We start from the raw sequence: 12,308 nt of genomic DNA on the forward strand, positions 1-12,308 counted from the left end.
AGTGATGCTGCACGCTCTGGCAGCACAGATGGAGTATTCTGTCATTAGGACTGTTTGTTGCCTGTTGGAACACACAGCATATTTCTACCGTGGCATCAACAGTTTCTAAGAACTGAGGTCAAAATAAACAGGTTGCATTGGATACAGGAACAGTCTGGGAAACAACTTAAAATTCCCTGTTTAGGCATAAGCGTATTCCTGGATATATAAAGGCACTTTTGTAGCAAGGTTTTGCTGGTGTATACAGATCAGCATAGATTAGCAAGAGTACTGTTTGGAAATTTTCTGTGAATGTTGCTGTACAAAATTGACCTTATTTTAAATAAGTGAGCAATAACTTTGCAATAGATATATATTTTTTCCTAGCAAGTATGCGTAGTATTTTAGTGAAGTGAAAATGATGTCGTTAGCATGTATTTAAAAATTACATATTTTAGTTGGCCTTCTCTGCGTACGTGGATGTCAGTAATTGCACCAGCACACACGGTCCCTTTGATGTCGATAGGCTTCTTTACAGGAGCAAAGCCGTGGTGCTGACAGACAAGCCGTGGCAGACCTTGAAGTGGTTTAAGTTGTTTCTGTCCCAAAGTCTCCGCTCCACCCTTCGCTGGAGATTAGTGCTTCCTCAGCAGAATTTGCAGCTGGGAGCGTGTGCCCACACCTTAGCTGCCTCATTGCAAAACCCCAGGTTCTGCTCAAACGGCGTAAAATTCATGGCTTTATGCTAAGCTGTGGGAATATGCTTAGGTCTCCAGGCTCAATCAGAAAGCAGAGAGTCGTAATCTCCAGCAGCTGGGAGGAGCAACCGCTGGGAAAGTGACATAGATGTGTGACAGCAAGATCCGCCACAGTGTGAATGTCAGTGCCCTTTCTAAGGTTTGTAGGGGTTTAAAGGATCACTCCACGCAGAGTCTCAAATTCCAGGTAGAACCCTAGCCCTGGAGAGATGAGCAGTGTTTTAGCAAGGAGTATCAGTGAAACCCTTGCTTAATTTGCAGTGTTTAAAAAGTCCGTGTATTTTTACATAGCAGGACAAATGCTTGTGATGAATTTGGCATACGTAGGGAAGTAAATAGTTTTTGCTTTCTGTCAGAATTGGCTGCAGTTACTTAGAAAGATTTATTCATATTTGCCTAGTCAGTATTCCTTTATACTTAACGTAACTCTCTCTTCCCTGTTTCCCTGAACAGCAAAAAGATACATGCACAGTGTGCCCCTAGAAGTTAGAAGCAGTTTCTCTTTGGTGAGAGGATTAAGTGTAACTCAAGTTTCAGTGCTCCTAGAGATAAAAAAGTTATGTTTTTTCCTTTTTGGAAGTGAAACATTATTGAGCTGTATGGCATGCATAGAAGCAGATAGTTAATATGCCTACATATAGTGACTGTAGTTGAAAGGGGTGCCAAAAGTATTAAGGAAATTTGTAAGATTAACCCGGAAAGATGTATTTAGCTCTTTAGAAGAAAGATTAAATAAGCAAGTTTCTCAGATTCTTCACTCCTATTGCTCTGCTGCCATTCTCATTCTGACTTCTGCTGTAGAGGTTTCTTTGGTCCATATTACAGCCAGTCTAATATTCCTTCTTACCTTCAGTATGCTTCTTCTGCCATGCCAGCACGGTGAGGACTCTTCTGCAAAACTTTTCATGGGTTGATGTTTGTGCCTTAGTCATGTTTTCTCTGTTCCTGTTCTTCTGCTTCATGTGCCCCTTTCCCCCTGATATTTTTTCCATCCTTTGCAATGGCAGATCTTTCCACCCCGCTGTCACCTGCTTCCAGACAGGCATTAGGCTCTTGCTGATGGTGAGTACAGCTGGGAGCCCTGCCTGTCTCCAGCTCTTCTGAATCTGGCTTTTGGAGCTCACCACAGATGTTTTGGATCTCATACATAATAGAGTTTTGTTTTTTTCTTCTGAGGCAGCCTTCCAGATGTGTAAGAGACACAAACTCTGGTATGCTTAGACTTGTGTTTTTTATACTTGTTCTAAGTAAGCTTTGGAAGACACTTTTGCTATCATTTGGACTTCTTAATAGCTTGTCGAGTTCAGTATTATCTTGGTGCCAGAAGAAGAAACCTGAATGTTTTTTTCATAGGGAACATTATATACATTAACAGAATGAAGCTAGGGCATTGCTAGACAAAGAAAAAGAAGCAAAACTAAAGCACTCCAGGAATCAATGAAAACCAGTTGCATTAGGAAGGTGGTCTTCTAATAAAGGTAGAATAAATACGTTCTAACTGGGTTTACAGGTACCTTGGGGTGACTGGCTATGACTGTATTTCTTACTAGGAGTGTTCAGGTTTTTTTAAATGAGTTTCACTCTTCAATATGTTTAGACTTCAGTAATAAATTCTGTACCAACGTGTACCCAGGACTTTATGTAACAGTTAATCAGCAGCATTTTTAAATATCAGACAGTAGACGTTCTAGGTACCTCAACAGTCTTGGTTCCCAACTCCTTCAAGTACTGCATTTTTAGTCTCCACATTACAGTAGTCATAAAAACAGGTACTACTGTGTAGATCTGTTTCAGTGATCTTGCTGTTCATGTATTCTGATTTTCTGTTGTGTGTGAAAGCTGCCTGCCTTCCCAACAGAATGCTTTGGGAGCTGATAATGTATACAAGAGAAAAAAACAATGGAAATATGTTTATACCAATAGCTTCAGCAGTTGATTTGACTCCCCACAAGAAAGGATATGTCGGGACCATATGAGGTTATATTTCTTGAAGAGAAAAGGGAAAAATGGCTTGAACTAAATTGAATTGTGATGAGGAAAAATATTTTACCACTTCTCAGCTTTGCATGTTGCTAGTGTAGGAGGTTTACTTACTAGATAGCAACAATGAATCAAAAATACTTCAAAAATACTTGAAAAATGAATCAAATGTACTTAGGGATTCAAGTGCTTGAAAGAATAGTTCTCTCTCAGAAGAAAAAAGTACTGGTGTCAGATGAGAAGCTCTCTCAGGGTGTCAGATCTGGGGCTCTAAGTGGGTAGAGCAGCTGAAATCTTTTCAGTAGAGATTAACTCCAGAAAAGATGCAGGAAGGCAGTGGTGCTTCACAACACAAAATGTGATTGTAGGATCCTTCAAGCTGCATAGATCAGGAGGTCTCTACTTGGTCCTCCTGCCCGGAACAGGGTCTCCTTTGAGGTCTGTCTAGGTAGGTCAGGGTTTCATCCAGTTAGGCCTTGAAGGCCCCTACGCATGGAAGCTAACGAGGTCTCTGGCTTCCATTGCTTGACCAGCTTCACAGTTTTTCCTTGTTTCCAGCCTGAACCTGTCATATTTCAGCTTACTGTTGTCTCGTCTTCCTATCACATACCACTGTGAGCAGCCTGGCTTCAATTTCTTGGTAGTCTCTCTCAGGTATGGAGGTGCTGCTGCCACCAAGCTCAATTTCCCTCAGCCTCTTCTCACAGTGCTGATGCTTCAGCCCCTCAGTTATTGTAGTGGTCTTCCTCCTTTGTCTGTCTGTGTTGCTGTAGGGCTTAGCAAGCTGAGGAGTGATGGGAGGCCTGGCTGTGAGTACTGGGGCTGTCATATGTAGGTCCAGCTTAAGGCTGGTTCCGCAAGAGCATGCGTAATGCTACTCTCACCAAGCTTGCCTTAAGTCTATAGATGGTTCTGCTGGCCTTCAACTGGAAGCACTGACAGGAGCTGGCTCTGTTGCCTAGCCTGATCTTGGCCTTCATAGTTGGTTCCTGGATTAATGGTGTGGCATTACCAATTTAAGGAAATAATTGAAGGAAATATTAACCTAGATTCAAGAATCAGAACATAGCTTGAATGATGTAAGATGTTAAAATGTTGTCGAGTTTCTTTTAGTTTGCTGTGTGGTTTTTGAGTGGCTGAGATGCACACCTTAAGCATTTAGCAATAAGAGTGAGGGTGTGTGTGTATGTATATAAATATATTTAGTCCTTAAAACTGTTAATTGTCTTGTAACTGCACGACTGCAGGAAGTAGGTCTTTAAGAACAATGCCAAATGTCATGAAATCTGTGATGTTAGAATCAAATTAAGCCACGTTAACAAGATCAAGGTCTATTGCTTTTTAGCATAGTTCAAACTTCTGTAAAGTAAATACTCATATGATGAGGGTGGTGGTTTTTTTCTTGGTATAAGGAACCATGTTTGTCAAGTTCTAAATTGGTAGCTGCTGTTATGTGTTCATCTGCTTGGCACAGCAGTTAAGGTGCTAAGCAGAGGAGCTCATATATTCCTATCTTAATTATATTAATACTCTGAAATACAAACTTGGAAGTATGCATTGAGATCGATCACCTTGCCATGATACAAATTTCTTGGCAAGTACGGCAGCATCTGGTTTCTAGAGAAAGTTGTACGTTTCCATATTCTGCATAGATAGAGTTAAATTTAATATTTTACATATTACATATAATTTAAATGGAAAAAATACATTCTGCTTATGAAATATGTGTAGGTTTTTATTACACATCTACCTGTCCAGGACAAGCATTCTTGAAAGTAAATCTCACGCTGTAGTAACTTCTGAAGGTCGAATTCTTAGGATTTTCAAATCTTGCAGTTGTCAAGAAACACGTGTGTGAGTGGGGCAGCATGCATTCCTGTCACTGCAAGGTTTGAATCACTGAGATGCTGTAGATGAGAATGATTCTCTTCCAGTATGCTGAGATCAGCTTCTCTCCCACAAGCTGCAGGATGAGTTTTTACCTAGATGGCTACCTTTGTGGAGGTCTTGTTAAAAAGCACAGCCGGACTTCAGCCATGAGTTACCTGGAGCTAGATTCAAACTTGCGATTCCATCTCTGGCTTCCTGAATGCTGGGCTGTGTCCTTAAGAAATCCGCAGTCTGACTTCACAGGCTGCACAATTGCAGAGTGAGGCACTAGCAATCTCTGTGCTGGAAAACAACTCCTGTAAGAAATAATCCACAGCATGTTTCAGAAGGGGTTACGTTACACCTGTGTGTGTGTGTGTATGTATCTACATATATATGTGTATGCATACGTATGTATATGTTATGTTATTTTACAGACTATGTGACTTGTGAGTCAAAAAGCAGGTGTCTGTCCTTTTCACATCACTGAAGTGCATAGGGTGTACAGTACAGTTCAAAACAATACTGCCATCCTGCTTTATGATGCAGATAACTTCTTTTCTTCGATAGTTTGCTTTGCTGTATAGAGAGCAGCTTGAAATATATGTGCAGGCTCCTTCTTCTGTTGCTTTTTCCACAGTGGTGCAGGGCAGTTTGCTGACAAAAGCTGTCATTCTGTGGAGCACAATCACAAAGCTAATGGATTGAGAAATATCTAGCGGTGTTGCAATAAAAGGCATGCAGAAAGAATAAAATCTTTGTACAAGCATCTGATTGAGAATTGCCGCCCTTGTACAGTTAAAATGTGTTCACTAAAGTGCTTTCATGCCTTACTCTCTGATACAGGATCCAGTTTTTAAAAGTGAATGTTTCTGTAAATCTTTTATTCTTCAACTTTTACTTATGTATGGGGGCTGCTCTAAAAGTAATGCCTGTTGGCCCACAATGTCAAAAGTGAATGTTAGCGTTACGGCTGTAGAGGTTGAACCTTCCCACGAATGTTTCATTGTATTTTGTTGCCGTGTGACGGATGGCAGCAGAGGGGCAGTCTGACAAAGTAATGTCTGACATGTAAGTGCTTATGAAGCAGAGGTGTGGAATTGAATTCCTTCATGTGGAAAAAATGGCCCCCATTGACGCCTTGGTTGGATGTTCATGGAGACCCAACAGTGGATATGAGCACAGTGTGATCTAAATGCAGTGTTGAGGTATCTTTTTTTACGGCTAACACAAAGACAGCTCTTGGATACAGTTTCTACTTTAGTTGATGCATATTTCCATGACTCTTTGTGGCAATAAAAATATATATGTGTGTGTTTTTTTTCCCAGTGTCTCAGCCTGGATGTAACCCAGATGTGTGAAATGCGTGGCAGCGGGATTTGAGTTTTCAAGTGAAGTAGCTCTTCCTTGTCTGAACCATCCTTCAAAATGCAGGATAAGAAGTTTGCTACCACATCATCTTCAGGACTGCCAGAAAACTCTTACGCACCTTGTGGTAAGTTGGAAAAAGAACAAAACAAGAACACTTAGTTGTAAAGTAGAAGTTTATAGGAAACATAGAGGTATAGTTCTAGGTCAGGGAAGAAGATAGTGTTTGTGAATTGACCTCTATGCTGAAATGTTTTTCAGAGCAATTCCATGTAAGAAATTTTCTATGCCTTGTTTCTTCATGTAACGAAAACTGGAACAACAGTAAGCCCGTATTCATTACCTTGAGTATATATTGCAATAAATATCGTTTGCTATTCAAAAATGAAAATATACATTGTTTTTTCTGTTTCTGATAGCTTATTTCCAAACAAAGAAGTGTATAACTTTCAGTGTGAGTTAGGACAGCATGAATCACTTAATGTTTTCTCTGTGACTGTAGTGTTTCACATACAGAGTATTATACAAAGGATAGCAGTACTTTCTTATATTATTTTTTATTCCTGCTCCTCTTTCATCTCATGCTTATAACTAAAATCCATAGAATGACTTAAGTTGGAGGGGACCTTAAAGATCATCTAGTTCCATATCCCCTGCTGTGGGCAGGGTTGGCAGCCTGCACAGTGCCCAAAAAAGCCTGGCCTTGCTCCAGGGTTGGGGCATCCACTGCTTCTCTGGGCAGCCTGTGCTAGCACCAAAGCAGTATTCATGCCAAAGACCTGGTTCTTTAAATGTGTACAGTTCTTATTATTGCAAGCATTTATATTCACAGTGGTGTAAAATGCTTCCTATAATAAATAATGGAATGCTCTCTTTATAACCTTAGGAATTTGGCCAGGGCATGCAAACAACTTATTTTTCATTTGTTTGTAGTCAGACAAGTTTATAATTAAGACAGCAGTGGGCATAAACATTCTTGCAGCCTTTGCATCTCTTCTTTCTTGCTGACATTAAAGGGAATATTTGTGGTAGAAAACACTGCAGTTGGTTAATAAGTATTTGTGGGGCAGTCAATATTGCACGGATCCCTTTTTTAAAAAATAAAGCTCTGGTTTTCCCCTGTTCCCCAGTCGTTTGAATGTCTGCAATGAAGGCAAAACATGCATGCATTTTTGTTTTGTTTTGTTATCATTCCAAACAATGTAGATAAGATGATATCTGTACCCTGATACCACGTGCTGGACACGCCACAGCTTATCAAAGATACTAAGGAAATTGTGCAAAGACTTACTAATCATTACATCAGTGTCTGATTTCTAGGAATAAACTGCTTTTATGATGCCATAGCACTGACCTGTAGCCTGTATGGTCCAGCTATGGATTATATCAAGAACAAGGTTACTAGCCAATGCAGTTTATCTAAGGGCCATTTGAGTCTATGATTTGATTCCCAACACTGCTTAGTTTAAAGCACTATGTATGTGTTGGCTTTGAAGATCGTATATCTCTACAAAAACTAGGGACATCTTTGGAGTGTGGATCTCTACTGGAAAGGCACTGGGGGACCAGATTTCAAGGCTTGAAAATATGTGGATGGAGTATTAACTTCCATTGTTGGAATGTTAGCAGTTTGATAGTTTCCATCTTTGATTCCTGTCTTGAATTACCTGCCAGTGATGTTAAAACAGCTGAGATTTGTGTCCCCCTGTATTTCACACTGAATTTAAAACATAAATAATTCACCTTAATAATCTGATTATTAAAAAAAATAGAGGGGAAAACCAGACCAGTTAAGAGATTCATTGTTGCTACTAAGAAAATAGGTATTTATGCAATCTACAATGTATGTAAGTCTAGTAATACATTCATCTCCTGAGAACTAAGCCTCAGAATGAAATGCAAGATCAGAAGCTAAATTGCAGTCTCCAGCATCATGTGTTTATAACAGGGTGATCTAATCCAAGGGTTGTAATGGCATGACATCTTGTTAAGGTTAAAGTCTTTGCAAGTTAATGTTCATTCTCTGTGAAAGAAATTCGGCTAAGGCAAAGTAATGCCCAATGATATCTCAACAAATAATTAAAATAAATTTACAGACAAACAGTCTGTGATTGTGACAACAGATACTAACCAGTTGAGCTGTGAGCGGTACTTTCTTTCTTTTGGTGGATATTTTGTATCACATCTAGATTCATTCTGAAAACTGCTATTCCTTCTGTGGACAGAAGGTTGTCTTGGTTTTCAATTGTTTTTGTAACAGTTCGGAAGTCTTTCAATACCCAATGAACTTCGTTCAAGTACACTTACTCTGGATACTCTGAGGGAGGAGAAATTGTTCTCCCTGCTTTGGGCTTTTTTGATAGGCGAGGTTCTCTGACAGCAGCACTGCTCACACTGCATCACTCCAAGTAAAAATAGTAAGTGGTGTCCATCAGTCTGGTCTTGTCTTACCTGTTGTAAAGTGAGGAATGAGACATTTTGAGAAGAGATGCAAATGCACATTCAAATGAATTTGACTTTTTATGAGCAAGATGTACTTAGATGTTCAAACCAGCAGAGGGTAAAGACTGCTGCCTGAAATGAATGCAACAGTGGTCCTCAGTATGTTGCTATTTTTCCTGTATGTTATGCCAAAAGGAAGACCTGTAACAAAAAGCAGCTGAGCTATAGCTAACTTAAATAATAATAATAATATTGAATATTTGAGAGACAAAAGGAGCTTGCAAGGAATAGAGTAAAAAGGTAATTAAGTTTGCTAGGTAACTTGGAGTAAAGTAAAAAGGCTGCAAAAGTTCAATTAAAATACTTTGAAGTATTTTGGTAGGTGTCATATTCTTGCTTTTATTTTCCATGTATTTTAAAATTGTACAGATTATCAAACAGGATACCATGTATTTTCAGCCTCACAGTAACTTCAGTATTTCCAATAATTTGTTTCTATTAGTACTTAGTGAATGTGAACTATTAAACAACGATTAGCATATATGAGTTCTCATCGCTAAGTAGCTACCTAAAGAGGAACCTGAGAGAGATAAAAATAAAATGTGTGTAGTTGTTATGTTTAAAACACTAGGTGTAATTTCTGTGTAGGTAGTGAGGTGAGATAGGTGCTTTTTCTCACCAACCTCACAAAACTGTTCTAGATGATTGACTAGAAGCTATAGCTTTGCTCCTGTTTACAAACTGGTGGCTAGCATTTACTCATGAGACAGGCTCATAAGAACCACCCAAAAGAGTTTTTGTTGTTTTTCTTTAGTTTTGACCTCTAATAACGTCTAAGGTAAGTTCTCCTGTGGTGGCCTGAGAAGAGGGACAGTGTGGGTCTGCTTTTAAGAAACCAATTTTAGGGCTCTGTCTGTTGCTGTCGTTACCAGTCATGTCTGTTGTTTTGGAGACTTTGTTCTGTACAGCTTGATGTGACTTACAGACAATTGTAACAATTCTTGAGATTGATAGGAGACTAAGAAAAGATGGTATCTTGAAGGTATCAGAGCCTTTTTGCAGAAGATAGCAGGTTTTCTTTGATTAGATCTAGACACGCGATAATCAGGATATGCTTCATGTATGTATTTTTAATGAATTCAATTTTAGTGGGTGAGAGTTGCTTCTGTTATGTCAAGACTCTAGAATACAGAACGTCAATGAAAAGTAAGTTTGAAGCCATGTTATTTCTAACGTAAATGTGAAAGTGCCGTGGTCACTGGTGCACAGGCTGCTCTAAGTTCATAGATTCATGCAGCCTCTACTGCTCTGACTTCAAATGCAGATTATAGGATAATAGTACAAAGAAGGTGCAATGTGTCTTTTCCCATTGTTAGTTGTGGTTTAACAGCTAGACATAAAATTCACCAATGCCATGTATGGAAGCACTCCACAAACTGCAAGTAAGTCTTCCATGATGGTTGACATAATAAGAAGGTACAGCTATAAAACTGGTTTTGTACAACCTGGGATCAGGAAATTTCCTGTCTTTTCTGCTTTTTTTTTTTAAATTTCAATTTTCTTGGTATGAACATTATTGGATGATTAATCTATGTCTGCAAAATTCATGTTCAGAAAACTGCCTCAAATAAACAATTCTATTTAAAAATGAAAGCATGAAGGATTCAGCAGTTCTACGTTTGTTACGTTTAATTGTCACAACTGTGTGATGTATTATTCTGAAGCTCTAGAGTGAGATCCTGTAACTGGCATAAGCTGCTTTCAGTATTCACTGGATTTAAAGCTCTTGCTGTTCGCATTCTGCCATTAAATGGTTGGCATCCCAACAGGTGTGACAAATGTGCATGTTGGCAAGGAATAAAAAAGTGGTGGCGCCTCTGAAGTTTTACAGGAGGCGTGCTGCCTAGGGATGGTAGACAGTTGGAGCTGTTACTAATGCCATTCTGTTATCTGTGTTGCAGCTAATTTCTGAAACAAAGAAATACTGGCCATGCATTCTACTTGCTAGTAAGAACTGCTGCATTTGCTTTTCTTTGAGTGTTTTCTGGCACTGCGGTTTTTGTGTACCCACTTCTTTTTGTTGTTTTGATAATGAAATAAGCCTGACTACAAGCTCTCTCAGCCTTTTAACTGTGGTAGGGACCGCTTGAAAAAGCGTGACCCTCCTAAAATTGTTCCCCTCAAGAGGAAATGTCTGATTTTTAGTTTGTCTTTGATCCCATCTCATCAATGTAATTTTACTCCTTCAGACAATTGAGCCTGCAGTTCATTACAGCACAAGGCCGGAACCCTTCTATTATCATATTTTTAGCAACAATTATTTTGAGCCTTCGAATTGCATTTGCAAAAGGAAAGGCCTGCATCAATCTCAAATCTTAGCCTTTAAAATTGACTGTCACTTGTGCTTCCAGGAGAGGCAGTGGAGGACTGAATCCAGAACTGCAGTTCTGAGAACGGGCCTGTTACATGTGAGGTGTTCTTTGGCATTGTGGCTCGGTGATGGCGGCTAAGTGAAATGAAGCATGTAGTAATCTCTCAGAACAGTTTCCATTCTTGCATATTTGTTTGCAGTATTTTCATTTATTCTCCTAAGAACACCAAACAGTGTGTTTTTGCTTTGTTGCATTGTTGCTGACCTGAGAATGCTGCATTTGTTGTCCTGAGTCCCTCCTTGTGGGGGTTATTACATGTGACCCATTTGGAAGTGCTTGGTGTTAGGAGATACTAACCACCACTTCCAGGTGTGAAATTGGAGTCCAGGAGCACAATGAGGCAGTGCCCCACAGACACACACCCTTGGCAGTGGCTCAACAGAGCTACTCAGCAGGAGGAGGAATTGAGGCGTTAGGCACCTGTGGAGCACCTCAGTGCTACAGGAGGGACAGATTTTCAGCATCTTCCCTGAGCAAAACTTCTGACTATTTTTCAGAGCTTCCACTCTTGATTAAAACATAATCCTACTGTTTATGGAGCCGAGAAGCTCTTAGAGGCATGAATTAATGGAGAGATGGGTTGCCTGCTGCAGAATTGAGAAGCTGTGCTGCTGCAGAAGAGAAAATTGTTCTGCTAGGTGATTTGTTAGGCACAAGCAGAGCTTCCAGAAATTGTCAAGCAAAGGTCTTTAATTGGGACCGACTGACTGTCACTGTCACTTTTTTTCTTTTTTGAGCAAGCTCTCTGTTAGAGAATATTGTAGTTTACTTTAACGTAGTGACTGCAAATGTAGGAAAAGAGGTGTATTACTTTACTTAGGAACAAGAGAGGTGAGGGAGACTTGAGAGGATTTGGAGGTGTTTGCCACACTTGTCAGAGCAACCTCCTGTCACTGGCTGTGGCAACCCAACTGGAACTTGGGAAGAGGAGCATCGTTTGCCAGTCAGAAAAAGTAGATGTTTTTTTTATTACTATTATTCTCATTGTGCTTCGTTGATACATCTGTGTACTATATGTACTAATGTGTATTTTGAGTTCTTCAGAGGTGGGCTTCAAAAAGATGAAATCTCTGAGTTATATACATAGCATACTGTATGTGGAAAGATGGTTAGCATCAGAGATGGTTAGCATCAGGCTGAGAGAGACGCACACAGAGAGAAAAATCAGATTATCAGCAACTAGGCATGGGCACATTAAACCCCCTACAAGGAACTGGACCACTAGAAATACTAGACTTGCAGGCCATGAAGATTTCATGTGTATATGAAGAATTATTGTTGCATATGATCTTGGCAATGGGAATAAAAGTGGCAAAATGAAGATACAGCTGTTTTATATTTTCACAGGACGAAATGAAAGTGAAATAAAATTGCCAGGAGCAAATATGCAAACAGCTGAGACAGCTGTAAAATATTTGTGGAAAATATACAGCCAAAGTAGCAGAGGGATACTTCTCCTTAAATCCCAGAAGCAAAAAGC

The 12,308-nt window shown here is 39.6% G+C and overlaps 1 protein-coding gene across 1 annotated transcript in view; it reads left to right on the top strand.

Moving 5' to 3' along the window:
• PPARA (peroxisome proliferator activated receptor alpha) overlaps positions 1–12,308 on the top strand; it is a 276,741-nt gene that overhangs the window by 116,405 nt on the left and 148,028 nt on the right. The window contains exon 6 of the mRNA XM_072333930.1: positions 5,916–6,081. The gene's annotated coding sequence lies outside the window, so the exon portion shown is untranslated. The remainder of the gene's footprint in view (positions 1–5,915; positions 6,082–12,308) is intronic.

Source organism: Excalfactoria chinensis, chromosome 1 (genome assembly GCF_039878825.1).
Source record: "Excalfactoria chinensis isolate bCotChi1 chromosome 1, bCotChi1.hap2, whole genome shotgun sequence".
NCBI lineage: Eukaryota > Metazoa > Chordata > Aves > Galliformes > Phasianidae > Excalfactoria > Excalfactoria chinensis.